General features: G+C 42.5%; 1 protein-coding gene across 5 annotated transcripts in view; it reads right to left on the bottom strand.

The window, feature by feature from the left end:
- Positions 1-20,963, bottom strand: part of Enox1 (ecto-NOX disulfide-thiol exchanger 1) — a 549,637-nt gene that overhangs the window by 386,019 nt on the left and 142,655 nt on the right. For 3 of the 5 annotated variants that reach the window (XM_029541528.1, XM_029541530.1, XM_029541529.1), the window contains one exon: positions 15,543-15,608. The gene's annotated coding sequence lies outside the window, so the exon portion shown is untranslated. Of the gene's footprint in view, positions 1-15,538; positions 15,609-20,963 lie in introns of all 5 variants that reach the window. The other 2 variants (XM_021202858.2, XM_021202859.2) reach the window with 1 other exon arrangement.

Genomic DNA, 20,963 nt, shown 5'->3' with positions numbered 1-20,963 from the left:
CAGAAGATGGCCTAGTCAGCCATCATTGGGAAGAGAGGCCCCTTGGTCTTGCAAACTTTATATGACCCAGCACAGGGGAAGGCCAGGGCCAAGAAGAGGGAGTGGGTGGGTAGGGGAGCAGGAGCAGGGGGGGGCGTATAGGGAACTTTCAGGATAGCATTTGAAATGTAAATAAAGAAAATATCTAATAAAAAAACATTAAAAAAGAACCTCTCCACACACTCGTGTAAATCATATAGGCCCCATCCCCTGACAGACTCTTATCAGCGATGCTATGAACCCCTCTGCAGAATGCTTGGGACCCCTAGATTCTCCTGGAATGGTACCTGGGGTTCCCTACTCAGCAATAAGCTCCAAACCCCGAACTGTTGATGTTTCTACCAAATTCTCATTTGTTCCCAGCTAAACTCAGTTGCTGGCCTTCGAACGATTTTTAAATTGTTAATGATGAAAAAATGAGATGCCACAACACATCCACCTCTGGCTTAGCCACCACTTGGGTCATGCTAATACAGACATGGAAATCTGGGGCAGAGGAACAGAGGATCTACAGGGGGACCTGGGGTCTTCATTCCATGTCTGATTCCCACACAACTCAGCCAAGGCTCATTTGCTTTCCTCAGCACCACTGTCCTCCTTCAGAATTTCAGAACAGCAATCATCATAATAAATAATACTGGCTCCTTGGGAAGCCATTTCCATTTGCAGTGATGCAGCTGGAACTAGTTGGAATTCACTTCTAGACATAGAAGTCCGTCCTTTACTTTGGAGTCACTTAAGTGACTCTTAATGACCAAGTCTTAACGAAAATGACAGAAATAATCCAGTATGTTTGCTGCAAATCAGTGCCCTTTCTGGGCCGTCCAAACTTCAGCAGCATTCTACAGAACAAGTGATATGGGCAGTTGTCATGCGCGCTTGATGTGATGATATCCTCAGAATGTTGGCTATTCTAAACTTCAGAAACTCCGTGTTTCACTTTCTACACACCGAGATGTAGGGTTGGGGCTACCATTGAGATCCTAGAGGTTTATGGAGATCATGAATTGTGAAGAAGGGAAGGGCACACATTCCACAAGCATGGGCAGAGAGCCAGCTGTGCAGCAGGCACTGTGCCAGGCAGCAGCAATGGAGTAACAACAAGGACATGGACCTGCCACCATGGACCTCACTGACCATGCCCATGAACAAGACAGAAGCGGGAGCAGGGCCTCCAGATATAGAACAAAGCCTTAGGTCTGTCTACCTCTACAGCAAAGTGACAGTGCCCTCCTTGACTCACCTCTTCCTGTAACATACCTCTATATCACACTGGCTCTTACGCATCATAAACCCAGGCTCTGAATACACCTCCTGGACCAAATCGTGGCTTTGGATGTCCACCTATATCACCGCTATCAGCTTCTAACTCACCTCGTGTATGGCACTGCCGCACTGCCACTTACACCAACTCTCAGGAGTTGAGATTTGGTTTAGAAGTCTGTAGCTCTTCTGCTCAGTCTCCCATCTCACCCTGCCAACACAGGCCCTGTGAGCCCTTCCCAGGATGGGCCCCGGACACCTCGCCCTTGCTATTCCTGATACATTGACCTCTTTTATCCCTAGGCATGCATGTGCTGGCTCCTCCACTCCTGGAATTTATCTAGTTTCTTTCTGACTGCACGCATCCCCCTGCACGCCCTCTCATTCTTTCCCCGCGCCATTATCCTACGTGTCACATTAACACACACCCCATACTCTTGTTCTATTTTCTGGCTGCTTTGCCCATCTCTCTCCCGTTCCACAACTTGATTGAACCCATTCTTCTCAGTTCTTGCTCACTGATGTCACAATCATTTCCAAGAGTTGGTTATGATCAAGAAACATTGCACATTAGGCTTTGTTTGATCTCAGAGCCAAATTGCTAATATTATGATTTTTTCTCTAAGAATGTCTAGTTAGACCATGATCTGCCTGGTTTCTCTCTGACAAGAAAAATATACTTTATGAAGGCCAAGTTCAGTGCTTTCACCAATAAACCTATGATGCTAGGCACATAGGAAAAGTAAGAATGGCATTGGCAGCCAGGCATGGTGGTGCACGCCTTTAATCCCAGCACTTGGGAGGCAGAGGCAGGCAGATTTCTGAGTTCGAGGCCAGCCTGGTCTACAGAGTGAGTTCCGGGACAGCCAGGACTACACAGAGAAACCCTTTCTCGAAAACAAACAAACAAACAAAAAAGAACCTGATTTTTTAAAAAAAGAAGAATAGCATTGGCTAAATTAGTATTTTTTCTATATCCTATACTCAACCAAATTAAAATAGCATTAGAATAGCAAACCTTTGCTCTTAGGGTTGAGCCAAGTATGCTCTCTGGCTAGGAAACAAAAACATGTCCTTGGGCCTACTCTACCTACATGGGTCATACGTAGATCTATGAATTTCCGGGTTGCCCAGCTTCTGTGCATCCCTTGAACCAACAAACAGTAACTCTTGAACCAAGAGTAGACTGGGAAAAGGACAAGAAATCTGGCCTCTCACTCTCACCGTAACTTCCCAAAGCAAACACTAAGTCAAAGATGCTAAGATAAGGCTAACTTTTCAGTTAGGAAATGTCTGTTTAAACTGAGAGAAATGTCCAACAAGATTCCTCTAAAGCATGTTCCTTGTTAAGGGCTCGTGGGCAGTCTGAGGGACTGTAGAGGCGACAGGCAGCTGACAAGGACTTGCAGAGGACTTTTGTTATCCTTTCGGTGCAGAACAGCCAACTCTGCTGAGCCAGGTACCTGTTTCTGGGAGGACATAGCTGGCCCACTTACAAGTCTTAATGGCACTTTAATCAGTTTTAGATGGAAATCTGGGGGTGTTGCTGAGCTTGGGGAACACCGTGGAGGAGGTGAGGATTCCATGGGGAAGGTAGGAGGGTTTCTGAGGAAAATGATGGCATCAAAGCACTGGATTAAGTGGGCCAAGAAGATGCAGTTAGCACTAACTCTGTACAGAGGCTCCTTCACAAATGTGCTTTTCCCTACCCCAGAGCTATCAGTGTACAAAACCAGAGTTTTATCTGCAAAAAAGCTCCTCATGACTTTGAACTATCACCAATGGTGTCAATATAACACGTGCCCTAGGGCAACGCTGTCACAGGTGAGTATGAGCATAGATACCCCTGGCTCATTGTAAACATCATGCTCCAAAATTCCCAGGACACCAAGCAGTGTTTGGTATGCCTCAACTAAATAATTCTGCAGCGCTTACATTATCATACTCATGCTACCACTATGGAAATCAAAGCTCATGCGATTGCCAGTCTCTAACATTACAGTCCTCAGGTTCAAGACCCCACATTTCCTTCAGCAAGTAGATGATGTTCATTCCACTAGAGAAACATTTAGTCCCACTAAGGGTAAGTGTTGGGCCATGGTTGATGTGAGGAGGTCCTAGCAATGCTTAGGTAAGGAAGGCCTATGGAGGGTCAACCTTGTGTGTCAATTTGCCACATCTCATCATAAGCACAGGAATCACAGAAGGATCAGGGCGAGCTGAGTCAGGCAAGTGCTGTGACCGTCTAGAAAACCCAGGAGCAGGGATGCTTTATCCAAGCACACCCTCTTCATTACTGAAGACATCTCATTAACTGGAGTGTGTGTGTGTGTGTGTGTGTGTGTGTGTGTGTGTGTGTGTGTGTGTGCGCGCGTTGCTATGGCTAGAACACTGGGCCCAGTGCACTAAGTAAGCAGCTCCATTATTGAGTTACAACTTCAGGCTCATCATCTGATTTCCTAATTCAATACATGAAAGGGCCATCTCCTTTTGAGAGTGGAGGATGGGTAAGGACAAGGACACAGGAATGTGACATTTCTAGAAGGGTTTTCTGATAAGGAGGAGTCTGGCCAACTGGGAATTTATATCATTCTTGTTATAATCTATATCCCAAATACTAAACACACACACATTTTATATCACATATGTATATATGGATATGTGCATATATATACATACAGACACACACACATTTTATATCATATATGTATATGGATATGTGCATACACACACATAGCACGCACACACACACACACACACACACACACACACACACACACACAAAACTGTTCTAGATGTCAAAGATACAATGATGACTTATAAATGGTTTATTTTCCCAACACACCACCAATTTAATGGCGGGATGAAAATCTTTCTAGGGTGTATTTTGCCAGTGCATACCTTCACTAAGGGATATCATGGCTGCTATACAGTTTTGGTGACTTGGAGCCATCGTTATGAACATGCCCTGAGGTCCAGCACTGAACACAGCTATAGTTAGAAGTGAGTGCATCGCAGGGGCTGGGGCTGCTGGTCACAGGAAGAGCTAGCTGAGGACAACTCTCAGCTGAGAACCACTGTCTGCTTCTTGAATTAGACAGGCGGCTAGGTTGGACAGATTGATGAATAAACAGATGTATTCCAAATGTCCACCCCTGCTTCTTGTTCTCTCTCATCCTACACATGAATTCCAGACCTGCCTCTGGACTCATGTACTGGACACAAACACAAACTCTTTTGGCCCAAGCCAGCACTGAGTACCAGGCAGCAGCCACAGAAGCCCTCCTCTCCTGATACCCCAAGTAACAGCCAATCCTGGAGATGGTCTCTTTGCTAACATGGACGTGAGCACCCACCTCCCGTTCATCACACGTATTTCAGCATCACTCGCATTCCCCTCCTGATCTCCTCTCTGCCCATCACCCTGCTATCTATCTTTCTTTGTTCTCCTTTCACAATGTATATAATATCCTCCATGGACAGGCACTCAATAAATGTAGGAGGTCCAGTCCCCGCAAGCTATAGGCCATTCTTTCACCTGACATCCTCTGCACCTTTTAATGATAACATTGGTACCTACAGGTACTGCTCATCTTCCTGGCCAGCAAACCCACAGATCACAATTGGTTACTTTCTACTTTCTCTATCGATGAAAGTCTTTTTTTTTTTTTTTTTTTTGGTTTTTCAAGACAGGGTCTCTCTGTATGGCCCTAGCTGTCCTGGAACTCACTCTGTAGACCAGGCTGGCCTCGAACTCAGAAATCCGCCTGCACTTCTGCATTAGATATTCATTAGATTTGACTTTGCCTGTGTGACTCATTTGTAACTGTGCAGGATGATATCTTAAAAGTCCTTTACTGGTTGGGGAGATCACTCGATGGTTAAAGTGCTTCCTGTGCAAGCATGAGGGCCAGAGTTTGGACTCCCAGAGCTCGTGCAAATGCAGGCTGGATGGGGAAGCAATTCTAGCCTCTAAAGGCAGAGCCTGAGGAAGCTCGGAACAAGCTTGCTAGGTAGACTAGCCATGTCAGTGAGTTCTGGGCTTGACCATAAGAATCTACCTCAATAAATAAGGTGTAGGAATGAAGGATTATTCTTAACATGAAACTCTGGGCTCCATATTACATATATGTACACACACACCTGCAAGTAAAACACATATAAACACACACACACACACACAACCAGAAAAAACACATTTAATATATTTTGTATTGTGTTCATAAGTTCTATCCACTGGTTCAAATTTGACAAAATAGATTTTGGGTCCTTATTTATATTTTTATAGATAGTTTACTTCTGAGCATAATGAACAAAGCCGAGGAGAGTTATAGTGTCATGAATGAGTGACTTTGTCTTTCCTGACACCATTACCATCCTGATGCTGTCCCCGTGGCTCCTGTCAGCAGCTCATAGGCTAAGACTCAAATGGAAAAGGCAAAGCAGGCATGGAGTACAGCACAGGTCGCACCTGATGACCTTCTCCATGCAACCTCACACATGCAATTGAAAAACTAATCACTCTTATTTCTAACACAGACCTTGCCGTTTTCTTTTAACCATTTACACTTGAACACAATTATAATTGCATTGAAAAGAGATTTATTTATTATTTTGTTATGGCCTAAGAATTAACGTAAGGTACAGCAACAGATTCTGAAACTGGCCACGACTAAAGTAGGAAAGCTTTAGTCCCCTCTACTCTAGGATGCTCCATCGTGCACATCACACGTACACTCAGGGAAGACATGAGTCAATTTGTCTGAATTTCAAATATTATTTGTAGAGCTGTTTTATCAGAAAATAAATTCCAATCTTCCATGGTGTTGAATTGTTTTAGCCTTTCATGAGTTTGTGCAAAATTCTGTTAACATTTTCATCTATTTCAAATTAACATGGCAGATTTCCAAATATTGGAAATCACCAAGTGCCCATTCTCAGAACATCCTATCAACCATCTGCTCTGACCATCTGGGAAAGGTCCAGACATCACCTCCGATGTGTTATTATAAGTCAAAGTGTTCCTGGCATTTGTGTAATGTTTTCTCAGCATTTTGCATATGATGAATGGGCTGTAGCTCTCCAAAACAAGGAACCTGCTGATCACATGCATGTGGGTACTCTTCCTTTATATTCAACTGTGTATGTTTATATTTGTCCACTCACCACCCCTCCCTGCTCCCACCTCTCCTCAAATGCATGCATCCCTCTCATACGCATGCATCCCACAGACAAATACATTCATCTCAGGGAGCCTGAATCCCAACATGCCCAGAACAACAAAGGTGTGGTACTATTTCACGCTGACACTGTGATACATTCTACAGTAAGTAAATTTAGAGAATTTTTATTTTCCCTTAAGAACACAGAGGTATTAACACGGTGATTAATTATCAATACATTTACTTGATTAGATCTTCTTCATTTCACTTTTTTTTTTTAAGTTCTGCATCATGGGCATTAGCTAATCATAGGAGGGCATGGTCAGCTCACGCAGATGAAACTCCAAAGTTATGCAACTGACACCAAAGGTTTTCTCTTAACCTTTCAAATTAAAATATTTCCTACAGGTCCACAGTCTTATTATTCAATTTTCTGTTAGTATTTACCAGAATAGGCAAGTTGTTAGAAAACAAAGTAGCAATTTCCCAGTTTAATATTTATATATTAAAAATAAATCCTTCATTGCCAAAGAACATAGAATACTAGTAAGCATATGGATTTCAGCTGAGAGTGAACTGTCAAACTGAGACAATTTTAAAGCAGGATGATGGTAAAGTTATTGTGGCACTGAGCAAAACACTCAACAGAGTTCCATGCTGCCAGCGACTTTTAAGCCAGTATATAAATGCCCTATAGAAACAGTTCAGTAAGTGTGGTCCGGCAGGTATCTCTTGCTCTCCCATGCGAGAGATTTACTAAATTTTCATTTACAAATATATGGGAAACCGAATCAGAAGATACCCTGCTTTCCCATTTTGACCAGAAATACTCCAGCACAGGATGCCCAGAAAATACCCCGCATCCCGCTTTGACTCCAGTTCAGACATACACAGATCATTTGTGTGTGTGTGTGTGTGTGTGTGTGTGTGTGTGTGTGTGTGTGTGTGCCTGTGTGTGTGTAATACACACAGGCACACACACAAAGAGAATCATAAATTCATCTGTCAGGTATCAAGACTGCTTAGAATACTCCTTAAGTGTAAATATTTAATGTTAAATGCCTAACATATTTGAAGGTTTGAAGAAAGAATCTTGCAAACATGCCTCTGTCACACATCTGATTCTGCCTCCTCTGGATATCTGAATGCAATCGCCATTTCAGATTTACTTCATAGTAAGAGAAATCAAGTCACAAATCATGCTCTCCCCCCGCCACCCCAAGGGCTATTTGGATGTCTTTGAAGACCTACGTTACTCTCTGAAGTACAGTTGACTCTGCAACCTTATGTTAGAAACACACATTTCTTACATTTTAAATATCTTAAGTCAGCAATTTTTTTTGTAGCCACTTCAGATAAAAAACATGTTACACCACGTAATTCAACTTCTTTCAACAAGGCAAGTTGTTCCAATGTATTCAGCAATGCTTCTTGGGCAAAGCCATACTACACAATGGTGTTGGTAACGACAGGGTGTGACTTAACAATCAATGACATGTACAGTTTGGGAAACATGCAAGCCTTCCCATGGCTGCAAGCCTTCCCATGGCTGCAAGCCTTGCCTGGAGGCTCAGGCTTGCCCCTGGCACGGGACCGCATGCTTCTTCATGAGTTCCTGCAGTATTACGTCGCCTTCCAACCTACCAACACTGGGATCACGAACACACATCTGCCTGTGTTTTCCGTGCCGCCCAAGTGTCTGGCAGCACATTCAGAATGTTTACCTCCCACCTGGCACGTTCTGCAGGGTTTCTGAACTTTCGTATCTGAGCAATCTCGGCCATCTTTACACATGATCACTTGTGCCATGATACTAAAGAGTTCTCGGAAATGTGTTTCATGGGCAGAGCCAAGGTGGGGTGGGCACTGGAGAGGAAGCCAGAGGAAAGCCACTTCGACTGCTCCAGAAGTTGGCCTATAGACATTGCAGGGGAGGACAGGCAGAGCACCTTTGATAAGATGTTCTTAACAAGTAGGTGGAGGATCAGATCTCACCGAGCCTGAGCCATCTGACACCTAAGAATTTTAGCAATGAAGTCACAGCTTTACACCAAAAGCTGCTTTTTATTTCTGAGTGAGAATGTGGGATAGCTGCAGATCCACTTCAGTGGTAGACACTTGTGCATTTCTACTATGCAGAATGTCCCAGGCTCAATTTCTAAGGTCACACACATGAAAATAGAGAATTAGGAATGGAATTGGACTGTTACTCATAGACAGAAACACAGACAGGTGGATTTAAGTGAACAGAAGTAACATAATTGGTAGCTTATAAAAACTGCTATTAACTACACACAGGATATTAACCACAGGGAGAAGGCTGTGATTGTTGTTTTCAAAAAGGTTTAGAAATACAATTTGGAGGATTTTTTTTTTTAAAGTGAGGTCAGATTTTATGTCTCCTGAGAAAGTTGTTATCCAAGAACAGATCATAATCTATACTTTAAAATTAATCCATTTCCTTGGATCAAATTTATATAAAGGCTTTGGTCTGCTAACCAATTAATTATCAGAGCAAGAGCAGCAAATACTTTTACCCACTTAGCCATCTCTTCAGAACCAAGCGTAATTTTAATCGCTTAGATATAAACATGTTTAGTATGAGGTGGCTTTATTGAAGCTATTGGAGATACCATCTTCTCGGTGCTTTTCTCAGTGAGATTTTACTGCCATGATTCTCAAAATAAATTAGCTACATTGACTAGCTGTGCTGTCTACCACACTACATAATTAGGTTTCATAAACAGGATACAAGAAACACTCAGGTCATTCACTTACAATGACCTTATGCTTAGCTCTACAGCACCATCAGTGAAGCTACCTTATACTGAACCTATATATTTAAGCAATTAAACATCAGTTTTGGTTCTGAAGAGATGGTTAATAGTGTTTGCCGTTCTTGCAGAGGACCAGCTAGTTCCCTAGAACCTATGGCGGGTAGCTTACAGCCACCTGTAGATAGTGGTTCCGGGGTCTCTGATGCCCTCGTCTGGCCTCCTTGGGTGTCCACACACATGTGCATGCACACACTGTCAAAGAGACGTATGAACAAAAATAAAAGAAGCATGTTAAAATCTTGCAGTACTTCTTTGAAAATCTGGTACACTGTGCTTTGATCAAATTCACTCCCTCCATCTGCTTCTCAATTCCCTAATTTCTGTGTCATTTTTTTTTGTTTTTGTTTTTGTTTTTGTTTTTGTTTTTTTTGCTTCATCTATCAAGTTCAGTTTGTGCCACCCAAGTATTCTTGGATGCATGACATTGCCTGGAGTATAACTGAATTACCAAGGCACTACTCTTAAAGAAAACGGACTCTCCAGCTTCCAGCAGCTATCAGTTGTTAATCCTCCCTCAGCTAGGTCTGGGACTCCATACCCAATTTCCTTCTCCATACTAGGGTTTGGTCTGCCTTGAGCTTACAAAGAGCTTGGGCATGCTGTAACAATCACTGTTAGTTCACATTTGCAGCTGTCCTGCTGGGTCCAGAAAAATACTGTTTGCTTGTATTTATCCATTGCCCCCAAGACTCTTTCTGTTCCCTCTTCCACAATGATTCCTGAGCCTTGGGAGGAAGGGTGTGGCCCAGATGTCCCATTTAGAGCTGAGCATGCTGCAGTCTCTTACTCTCTGCAGTTTGGTCAGAGAATTGTCGGTCTCTGTGTTAAGCACCATCTACTGCAAATAGAAGCTTGCCTAATGCAAGCTGAGCAGGGCATTAATCTATAGGAACTATGATTCCGTTTTAAAAGATGCGCATGTATCAGAATAGTATACATTCTCCATTAGAGCCTGTGGCCTGTCTAGTCACGATTCTTGCTCGAATATGGGTTTCACCTTAGGGAGTAGGACTTAAATCCATCAGAAGGTAGTTGGTTACTCTCCTAATGGTCATGCCACTCTTGTGCCAGTGGGCATGTTTTACTGGGCCAGTTGTTATTATAGCTAGCGGGACTCACAACTGGGTAAGACAGATAAGTACATTTATCCTTTGGTAGCACCTCTGAACACTATGAAAGATAGCCAGTAGGTCAGTAGGTCAGTAGGTCAGTGCCATCCTGTTGCTGGAAATGTTCTAAAATTAGATTATTATAATTGTTGCACAACTTTGTACATACATGCTTAGGAACTTTGAGGGAATTTTCTAGCATGTAAATTTTCTAGCATGTAAATTACTCCTAATGATAATGTTTCTAAAACATAAAGTAAAAGTACTTTTTGAGAAGACCAACAGAACTAACAAATCTTTACCTGTATTAGTGGTTCTCAACCTTCCTAATGCTGCAGCCCTTTAATATAGTTCTGAATGTTGTGATGACCCTCAACCATAAAATTCTTTCATTGCTATTTCAAAACTGAAATTTTGCTACTATTATGAATCATAATGTAAATATCTGATATGCTGAATATCTGATATGTGACCCCCACCCAGTGGAGTCGTGGCCACAGGTTAAGAACCAATGACCTAGATGTACTAAGAAAAAAAGAACACGCAACATTATAAAGAAAGTCATTATAAGGGAAGCCGCAGAAATTAAAATGTCAAGAGGCTATTATACACAACTGAAGAAGGCAATGTTAGAAAAAAGAAAGATAAATTCCTAGAAGCATATAATCTAGAAAAATAATTGCTCAGTAGAAGTGGGGAGCAGTGAGATAGCTCAGCAGTTAAGAGCACCTTAAATAAGAGCTTGAGTCCCAGGAGCCCCATGGTCGGAGGAGAGAACTGATTCTGGAATACCGTCCTTTGCAATATAGTGCATGTACACGCGCGTACACACACACACACACACACACACACACACACACACACGAGCGCACATACACACTAGTATGTTAAATGTAATAATTGTTTTAAAGGGAGAGAAAATTCTAAACAGAAAATTAACAAGTGGGATGAGATCAGTCCTCCAAACCCTCTCAACAAAGAAAGGACCAGGGATTGTTAAAGTCACCCATAGGAAGTGACGTCACCAAATGATGAGAGACAGGGTCCCACCTGGAATCTCTTGTCACCAATTAGCATTCGAGGACCTGGAATGGGTTATATCTAATTGAGTTGTTGGCTAAAGAGGTCCCCCAGGAATCCCCTAGAAGTTGGTGCCAACACAGAACCTTCACCCTGTATGCTAGCTTAGAATAGCACTTTTTTTTTTTTTTTTTGGTTTTTCAAGACAGGGTTTCTCTGTATAGCTCTGGCTGTCCTAGAACTCACTCTGTCAACCAGGCTGGCCTCGAACTCAGAAATCCTCCTGCCTTTGCCTCCTGAGTGCTGGGATTAAAGGCGTGCGCCACCACGCCCAGCTAGAATAGCACTATTCATGCTACTAAAAAGAGATATATAAGCACAAACCCAGCTATGAACCCTTTGATCTACAATAGTACCCCGCCTGCAAAGTATGCTGGCACAATACATGTATCTAAAGTGTATTTCTTTTTTTAAAAAAATATTCACTTTTATGCGTATGACTGTTTTCCTGCATGCATGCATTTTCACTACATGTAGGGCTCATTTCCATGAAAGCCAGTGAATGGTGCTCAGATCAGCTCCCCGGAACTAGAGTTACAGAGAGTAGTAAGCTGCCATATGGGTGTTTGCAGCCAGCCCTCAGGAGTGTAGACCATCTCCCTAGCCCTGGGGTGCATTTCCTATAATACTCACATTTTTCAGTTTTAAAGTCTACCCTGACACTTGATGCCTTAGTTACTTGAATTTACTCTACTGACTACTGTTGTTTGGTTGTAATTTTACCATCTTATATTTTTTCAACTCTCATTTTTTCGATTGTATATGTGTTTTTCAACTGGGTTAGAAATGTAGAATTTCACGTTGTCTTAATGTTTTCTTGGCACAATTTCTAGTGCTCGCTCTGGGTATTATGCATATGCATACATAACAGATATAGTGTTATTGGTGGCATTTTACCAACCTTAGTGAAGTCCAGAAATTTATTCATCTTGGTATTTCTGCATTCTCATGTAAAATATACTCAACGGCTTTCTACATTGTCTTGGACAGACATGATGGAGAACCATCATCATCATTTCAACACCACACCTAACTCATAGGGCTCAGAAGGAATGGGGACGCCTATGGCACTTGGCCACGGTTTTGGTCACTCTTCTTTCTTCTTTCCTGGGTTCTCAATGTCCTTTCTTTAATTGTTTCTTTTGTGTTCAGAGAGAACTTTCTCAAGCTGTGTCTTTAGGCCGGGTCTGCTGCTCCTTGCTCTCACGGCTCAGGGTTATTTTGCTGGCTCACCATTATTGCTTCTTTCTTACTCTTTTTTGAGCATTTGGGGTACACGGTACCACTTCCCTTTGCTTCTCATGGTTTCTAGTGAACAGTGCACTACCCTCCTGCTTATTTCACAGGTAGAGCATTGCTTTTCTCTTATTCTGTTCAAGAACTCTTCTTGAATGTTGCTTTTTTTTTTTCTCCACCGTAACTTCTTGGTGTAGGTTTATCCTTGTTGATTTGGTCCAGGTTAACTGGCATTCTCAAAGGGAGAGCTTGTGACCCCAGATGAAGCAAAGGTCTTCAGCATCAATGTCAGAGCCGGCAGATCACTGGGAACTCACCATGAGGCAATCCTCCAGTGCTCTTAAGCATTCCTTCTGTTCTCCAACATACGAATGCTCATTTGTTTGGTCTATACAGGTTTTTAATGGTCCCCAATGAGAAAAATTGGCAAGGCCCATCTATAATAACCTAGAGATATGTGTTTTTAATTTTGATAGTTGTTAACTAATTGATTTTCATAGACGCACTAATTGGCCTTTACATTTCCATTGAACCAATTCATGTCTGCAGACTCGACATCACCACATGCTACTGGGTTCCACTCTAGGAAGCTGCACGCCGCCACTTATTTCTCCCTTCACACCAGATCTGTCCAGGTTATAAAGGCTGCACATCAGCCACTTCACAGCCAATTTAAGAAATTCTAACAGGAAACTGAAGCATAAATAAAAAGTAATTGAGTGTATAAGTGGGTGTCTAGTAGATGCTTCCTTCTTTGATTAGTTGCCCCATTTATTTAATTTGAAAGCTGCTAGTGAGCTTTTCGGAGTCCCCTTCACTCACAAAAAAAAATCTATGACACCAACTGTTCCATCTAAGAGGAGAATTTGATTCTGACTCCTGCTATCTTCTTTTAATTAACCCTTCTCTATCTACATCATGCTGTATTAGGTTTTTGAGAAATTCTTTACACTTGTCACATTTTACCAGGATTACTCCCACGCCTCCCTATTTCCCTCAGCATATGCTGCTTTTTGTCTGTTTTGTATTTGAATTGAAGGGTGGACAGCGCAGTGCTAACATTAGCTCAAGGAAGCTGTAAGTGTCCTCCTATCGTGGGCATCATCTTAGAGGCCCCAGGAAGTCTGTTTGAGATACTGGACAGTCAACAGCAAGCGGAGTCTACTCTCCTCTAGGTTGCCCTCATCCTTCACTAGATCACATCTTAGTCCCTCGGGCTTGCCTGTCTGGTCCTTCAATAAGACACTCAACACTGGTACAAACAAGGCACTCTGTGAACAAGACAGGAACAACACTGGTAAGAGTAGGATGTCCTTCTGTGTTGAGAAATATGATGGAAACATACTCTCCCAGTTAAAGCATCCCACTGTTCATCCAGCCTCCCCGGAAGCTTTCCTTTCTGTTTAATCAAAAACCTGAAGGTCCAGCTTTACAAGAAGACGCACATGTATGGAGGCAAAGTATTACTTAGTTATAAACTTTCATTGGAGTGCTAAAGAGCTGTGGAGGTACATGTGTAAAATCTCCTAATATTGCTTGCTGGACAGTATTTGCAGAAAAAAAGAACAAACACACAAAAAAACGTTACTTGAAACGTCATCCAAAACTGTCGCTTCAGGTTTCACCCAGCTATCACTGTTGGTCCTGTGGAAGGGGTGCTTCACTCCAATCTCTCCCTCAGCAATTGTTTTCTCTTTATAAATTGGGTTCATATCATAAATATAATTGGGAAACCTTTGCTTTATTCACTTATGATAATGTTTCCCTGTTCTGTTAAATGGCCTTTAAAAGCTTGTCTTTAATGGTTATATCAGCACTGTACCTTAGAAGGGGCCATAATTTATCTGAACATTCCTTTACATGAGGACATTTAAGTTTCTACATTGTTACCAGTTTCATTAACACCATAACACATATTCTCTTACCCATAGCTTTTACTTTATTTCCTCTTAGAGTATACTGCTAAAATCCAGATGACGAGATTGCAGCTACTGGCAGCACAATGCTCTTTTTCAGAGTGGATAATGCCACCGTGGGTAGACCTGTAAGGCAAACTTACATACCCTCGGCAACCAACCAGTGAGCTTCAGCATGCTTCCTTCCTGGGACAGAGGAAGCTAGATAAGCCTGGTGCCTTTCCCAGCTTGAACAAAGATGGACTTGTCTCCCTAGCACCTTGTGTCGCTTGTGTATGCCTCCTCTAGCTCACAAACTACGAGAATATTGGGAACCAAGATGAGAATGTGAGACTGTAGAGAGATGGAAAAGCATCTTGTACAACGTCCTATCTGCAAATTATTCAGGGACACAGAGCCACATCCACACCGAAACCAGGTATCATCTTCAAAATAAACCCTGTGCAGCGTTGGTGTGTTATGTTTCATGATTAAATACACTGAGCTTGTTCTCACATTCAAATTCTTCATTTTGAGTTAAGTGTTTTCAATGAACGCTCATAATACTACCTTCCCCCGTGTCACCATTCTGGGAGTCTGTGTTTTATTCTTGACCTGGCGGAGAATTACATGTGTGGGTGGCTAAGTGGCATGTGTGTCCTCCTGCTCACTTCCCTGAGGTCTCTGTACTTTGTGGTTAGCTGTCACTCATCTTAGATCAAGTGAGTTACTAAAGTGAGAGGTTCCTGCCACCACCTGTCATTGCCTATCTGTCTATCCTAAACCTTCATTAAATAAATGAATAAATAAGTAACAAAACAAAACCAAAAAAAAAAAAAAAAAAGAAAAGAAAAGAAAAGAAAACAAGAAAAGCCAGAATCCAAGACTAGAAAACTCCCCAGCATTCAATTACTTACTCACATGGGGTCTGTTCTTCCTTCTACCACCAATCACCAAACAAGGTCATCAATTTCTGGAACTCACAGTCTATGAAGAGAGGAAAATGAAAAGTTACCGGACAGAAGACAGACTACAGATTCCGAGCATTTCTAATGAGCACTGGCCACAGGAGCTGGCTAGAAAACCAGGGTTAGCTGGTGACAGTCATTGTCAATTCAGCTCTGCCAGTCTTGTAATCAAGTAAGTTCCATTAGGCACACCACAAAAGCCCCCCAGTCTTCTTCTTCATGTATAATGCGTTGTCTTTTCCTGTACCAGCACTGGCGTTTAAGTGGAAAGTTAAGAGGCTGAGCCAGGGCCGGAGAGCCAGAAGACATTGTAAACATGTTCTGTTGTCATCGGAAGTCAAGTCCAAGACACTATAGCAATGGGCTGTAAACACGAAAGGTGTGTGCATGTGCACATAACCCTACAGCACCTTTTTGCACCGCAGTGCACACACTTGTTGCTTGCCAGTCAAGCATGGCAGCTCTCGGGGTGGGGTGGAAGAGGGAGTATTAATTCTCCCATGGGTGGGGCTGTGCAGGGAACAGGGACACATTTCTATGGCAGCTGTTTTCAATGCCAGGCGCAAAGGAAGAAAGGCAAATGGAGGAAAGCAGTACAGGATGTGGAGTAGAGTCTGCGTGGAAATACATGTAAATAGTAAGCAACAAATGCGGGATTAATACCTGGGATGTGGAACAAATGAGCAGGGTTCACGAAGAGGGGAAACGTGTAAATAATCAGTGGGGGAAAGAGGCTTCGCTGGGAGGAACACGCAGCTCCCTTTTGTTCAGACTGATTTAGCAGCAACAGAAAACAGCAAGGAAACATGAAAGCTATGGCAATTTCTCACAGTTATCATTTCCCCTGATAAGTATTTCTTTGTTTAAACAAGTGCCCATTATAGGAAACAAGACCACAATTGTAACAACAAACCCAGCTTCTTCTCAGGCTCCCTGCAAAGAAACTGGGGGATGGGGCAGGGGTTGTCTGTCGAAAGAACAAATAATGACATTTGTGGTCTTTTGAAAAAGATACAGCGATAGCATGGTATTTTCCATTCTTTACTTTAAATATGGAAACATACGTTCAGTTACTACATTTCTGCAATGTCCACACATAAGAAGTAAGAAAAAAATGCTTAGAATTTTCAATATCAGTAAAATATGTTGTATTTCAGGATTCTGGTGAACTTTGCCAGCTGTTTTTTGGTTGACACAACCAAAAAGGGGGGTGGGGGTGGTGCAAATTGCTTTGCCTTGGAGCTGCCTGTGGACCATGCATATGCATACACACACTTGTATGTGTCTCTACAGTAACCAATAAAATTCTCACTCTGACCTCAATCCTAGGGACAGAAAGCAAGAGTTCTGAGAGCCAGAGCACCTTAAGTTCCGCCTGAAGAAGCCAACCAGTAAAGTCTTGGAAGTCATCTGATCATGAAGCGGCAGAGGGGCCCTGTCATGGGACTGGACTTCTGGGTTAGCTCAGAGCCAGACCAGCAGATTTCAGTGTCATCATTTAAGCACCCATGACCTCAGTTTTCCCATCACTACACTCTATGGCTTCTCCAAAACACACTGGCTGACTATACCTTACACCTCGTGCTTGGGACCAGGCTTGCTTTGTGTTTGTTTTTCTCAGACTTGGGGAAACTGTGTGTGTTTGTGTGTGTGTGTGTGTGTGTGTGTGTGTGTGTGTATACATATAAACATATATCCATATATAAATATACACAGATGGACAACAGATAAACAGACGGAGACATACACACACATACATACAAATACACACACATACACACTCGCCTTGTATAAAAATCCTGGATATAATTAAACATATATGTTATATATTTCAATGAATGCACCTGTCTTTGCCTAGAACTTATCACATTAGATTAAGGCTAAAATTCTCTACTTGGGGCATAATGTCAGCGTGAATTTGCTTGAATTTTTTGATTTGAGATAATCAGTCTATATTTTCTCTCTCTTTCCTGGAATTAAAATGTAATTACATCATTTTCTTGATCTCTCACGAAATCATGGCCTCGACTTCTTTAGCTGTCATTACATATATATGAATATTTATTCCTAAATAAATAAAACATTACTCATAACATTATTGTTCATATAACATTATTGTATGTATATGATTTCAGGGCTGACCCCTTGGTATTGGATAACCAATCTGGAGATTCATCCCTGAGAAAAACTATTTCAATAAAAATTATCCTATATTTCATACTTGAGTTATTTAACAAATGTGAAGGGAATTATTCACATCCAAAAGAGATGTTCAAAATTTCCAGCTTGCTCTGCAAGAGTCCTTTGTAAAACAGACTGGCCAACAACAAACCAAAGCCTGGGGGAAGACTGCCAAGCTGACAAGTCTGGAAGGAGCTCAGGGGAGGGGGGAGACCATCACTGGAGAAAAGCAGAGACATCGCCTTCAATCATTAGGAGAAAAGCTGCTGTTTGGGAAACAGACAGCAAACGAGAAAGGAAGAGCAAGCAGGCAAGCAGGCATGTCAGTGATGCCCAGCAGAGGATGGGACAGTGAGTGATGGCTTGGACCAAGAATTCTGTCACCTTCCAACCTGAGAATGTGGCCAATCTCTTACATTGGACCAAGTGGAAGAGAGCCAACGACCACAAGGATCATAATGGTATGCAGTTAGCTGTTGCCCTTCTAATGGCGCTGCTTAGGAAAGCCTGGTGAACATAGCCCAAGCCCCTCATTCTTCACGGAATTCGAGCAATCATAACACACAGGCCTTACAAAGTTTATCCACAGTCAACTGCCCTCAGGAGCAATTCTTTTCATTTATCTACTAATTCTATGAACTCTGAGTGAAATTATCTCACCTGTGGTTAGAAATGGACAAAGCAGGGCGGATCTTGCATATTTTGTCAGACTTGTCGAGTAAAGATTAAAGGCAAGAGGTATTGTGCGCAGACAATAATAAAAGAGCATTGGACAGCTAAAAACTATGGTTCTTAGAGAAGAAGAAGTCAATGTCACATTCAGGTGCCTCTGCACCCAGGACCCAGGACCCAGGACCCAGGACCCAGGACCCAGGACCCAGGACCCAGGACCCAGGACCCAGGACCCAGTAGGGATGGCTATGTGGAACCCTGTATTGTCATGTGTGGGAATGTCTCTGTTTTACCCTGTATTGTCATGTGTGGGAATGTCTCTATGTAAGGCTGTAGTCTCAGGTATGGTAATGGCTGTTTTACACTGTATTCTCAGCTGTGGGGATGGCTCTGTGTAAGGCTGTATTCTCAGCTGTGGGGATGGCTCTGTGTAAGGCTGTATTCTCAGCTGTGGGGATGGCTCTGTGTAAGGCTGTATTCTCAGCTATGGGGATGGCTCTGTGTAAGGCTGTACTCTCTGGTACTGACAGAACGGTGGGTGAGATTAGGACACGGACAGGCTGAGTCTCACTGACTTTGGTGGGAAGCTACCAGGAGTTTTAGACTGGCAGTATAGTAAATGCTTATAGATGGTCTCTACATTATCTTAAGAGATTTTCAGATTGTACCCTCTGGCCCACATGGTTACTCTAGCCATGGGCTGTTAATCCAATCCAGCACCAGTGCATGCTGGAGAAGAGGTTTACCACTGAACTACATCCCTGGCCTTCATATTGCTTTCTCATTTCCCGTTTTTCCTACTCTTGGTCCCAGTTGTCCTCCAAATCTACGGTAAAATAAATCTCCAATGTTCCCTCCATAAATGATCTGAGAGTGACAGGCATGTTTCACTCACCTTTGTTCTCATAGATTTTGCAAGGTTGAGGACATAGGTTTAGCTTGAAACCCAAGCTTAGAAAAAACATTTTTGGAGACTTGATAAGGAAGGAGACTATACCTATGCACACCTACACAACCACACATACCTACACCCAGAGACACATGCAATATGGTGGTTTAAATAGGGATTGCCCCATAGATTCGTGTGTTTGAATGCTTGGCCATAGGGAGTGTCACTATTAGAAGGTGTAGCCTTATTGGAGGAGGTGTAGCCTTGTTGAAGAAAGTATACCATTGTGGAGTCAGGACTTTGAGATCTTAAATGCTCAAACTATGTCCAGTGTAAAACACATCCAGTCCACTTCTGCTGTTTTTAGATCAAGATGTAGAACTCTCAGCTCCTTCTCTAATACTATGTCTGCCTGGATGCTGTCATACTTCCCACCATGATGATAATGGACTAAACCTCTGAAACTGTGAGCCAGCACCAATTAAATGTTTTCCTTTATAAGAGTTGCCTTGGTCGTGGTGTCTCTTCACAGCTGTGAAACTCAAACCAAGACAGAAGTTGGTACCAGGGACTGGGTACGGTGATAGGCCTGACCATGCTTTTGTTTGAGGTGGGGTGACACAAGAGGTTTGATCTGGAATGGCACATTCCTTTAATCCAGACCTTGAGGCATAGTAGCCATGCTGATAAAGATCTATAATGAATAGAGCTGAAGAAATGTAGAAGAGTTTTAATCCAGCAACACCATTGCTTTGGCAAGGGATCACATCCAAAGATTATCTGGCAGGAATATAGATACATTCTGGATTACTGGATGATCTGGCAGGAATATAGACATACCCTTAGTATACACTTTAAATCCCTAACAATGAAGGTAAGGTTAGTTTGCAAAAGGAAGTAGCCATGTTTGAAAGTGAAGGGCAGGCAAAGTAATTAATCAGAGAAAATGATTTGACAAAGTAAGTCAGACATAAGATATACCCAACTCACAGGAGAACAGCACAGGAAAGAGAGGATGCTTAAGAGCAGCAGGAGAGAGAAAAAGGTGTATATGTGGTATGGTGTGGTGTGGTGTGGTGTGGTGTGGTGTGGTGTGGGGGTGTTAATAGCAGTTTTACCAGGGCAGTTTTATAAAGACAAGTTATAGAGAGAACAGGCTAGATATAGGTAAAGACAAAACAAGCCAGAGAATGAGAAGCCAGAAGATTAGAACATATGGCCAGAGTTAGTATGAGGCCAGACCGAGCAATGCAGTCTCCACAGAAGACTGATGAAGCCAGACTGAATCAGTGGCATGGAAGATTAGATTATATGGAGGCTAGAAGCTTACAAGCCTAGGCCTAGGTGTAGTTAGAACAGAGTTGTACCAGTTTGGTTATGGCTCTCATCCCATTACATCATCTGAAGAAATAAAAGAAACATTTACATTTACAAAGAAAATCTTAGGTCCAGGCATGGTGATATTCCTTTAATTCCAGCACATAAGAGATGGAGGCATGCAGATTTCTGAATTCAAGGCCAACCTGGTTTACAGAGCAAATTCCATGAGAAAGCTGGTCAAGATGCAACTGAACAAAGGGGCCAGGTTCCAGACCCAGCAAGTAGTTGAACTTGGCAGCTCTGGCCATGTAC

Source organism: Mus pahari, chromosome 8 (assembly GCF_900095145.1).
Source record: "Mus pahari chromosome 8, PAHARI_EIJ_v1.1, whole genome shotgun sequence".
NCBI classification, from domain to species: domain Eukaryota; kingdom Metazoa; phylum Chordata; class Mammalia; order Rodentia; family Muridae; genus Mus; species Mus pahari.
Note: the sequence above shows the minus strand (reverse complement) of the source record. Positions and strands in the feature narration are given on the sequence as shown.